The sequence below is a fragment of the Onychomys torridus genome, chromosome 17 (genome assembly GCF_903995425.1).
Source record: "Onychomys torridus chromosome 17, mOncTor1.1, whole genome shotgun sequence".
In the NCBI taxonomy this organism is placed as follows: Eukaryota; Metazoa; Chordata; class Mammalia; order Rodentia; family Cricetidae; genus Onychomys; species Onychomys torridus.
The window spans coordinates 10,345,092-10,346,361 of NC_050459.1; positions in this window are offsets into that span (position 1 = coordinate 10,345,092).

The window sequence follows — 1,270 nt, forward strand, 5'->3', positions numbered from 1 at the left end:
GCCAGCCTGGTCTACAGAGCTAGTCCAGGACAGGCTCCAAAAAGCTACAGAGAAACCCTGTCTCAAAAAACAAACAAACAAACAACAAAAAAAAAAACCCAAAACAAACAAACAAGTCATGAGGGAAGAGTTTAAAATCTGTAGCACCCCTAGCTCCTGTGACAAAGCACTATCTCACATTTTAGTGTGCAGTAAGTGGCTCCCACGCTAAACTTCAGAGTGTGCATGTCTCAGCAAGGACAGTGAAACCTAGTTATACCACCGCAAGCTTCATGTGTTGTAAACATTCCTGCCTGCTCATGGAGTTATTAAATAATATGAGGCTGGCTAGGGCACACTTTATAAAGCCAGGGCTCTTAGTTTGAAACGAACCAGGAGGCTGGCCACCACCCCATTCCCTCTCAAGCACAAACCCTGTGGGCATAGACCCCAGTTGGCCCTCCTGTGACCTGGTCTGCCACATCCAGAATTGGCAGGGGACCACTTGGGCTTAAACACAATTGGTGAGAACTTTAGTGCATAGCAAGATGCTTTTCCTGCCGGCACAATTCTCAGTCAGAAGCAATCCCTCACAAGCAGAATGTATACGGTTCCCACCCAAGTAAGTCAAACAGCAGGAGTCGGCAAGAGACCCACTCCAGGTAGGGTGACTGCTGGAGCTAAGTCCAAGGACTCTAGGGAGAGGAACTTTGTAAACGACCTTTGGGAACAACTTCCACACTATTTGGCCAAAATCACAAACAAGATAAGGCTATCTCACAAGTCTGTCTATCTGACAAACATTCAGAGCCCCTACTGTTCCAGGATGCTAGCTAGACACGGCAACAGACACTGGAGACGTCTCCTTTCCTGCCCACAGAGCAGCAAGTTCAAAGCCAACTGAACACTTTAACACAACACTGCACCTATGTCACTCAGACAGGGATGATGCTGTCTGCTCTGGAAATTGCTGGCAGGTACTAAGTGGTACAGATTACATGCATCCCTTAAACTTGTTCTGTTCAGTAAATATGTTTTGAACATAACTAGAGCTATATTAGTATATTCTGATATGCAGCTCCCACATGTCCAGTATATTGCACTGAGAAAGAAACCTAGACAAATGAAATTGTCTGTCTCCAATCACTTATTTACCTGGTGAGGCATGAGAGGTGGTGTGGCAAGGGCTTGCTGTTGCTACAAGGGGGCTCACTGCTGGTCCAGCCAAAGACCAGGGCCTTGATGGGCACAGGTAGGCATGTGTACAACCAAGAGTAAAGGACACACAACA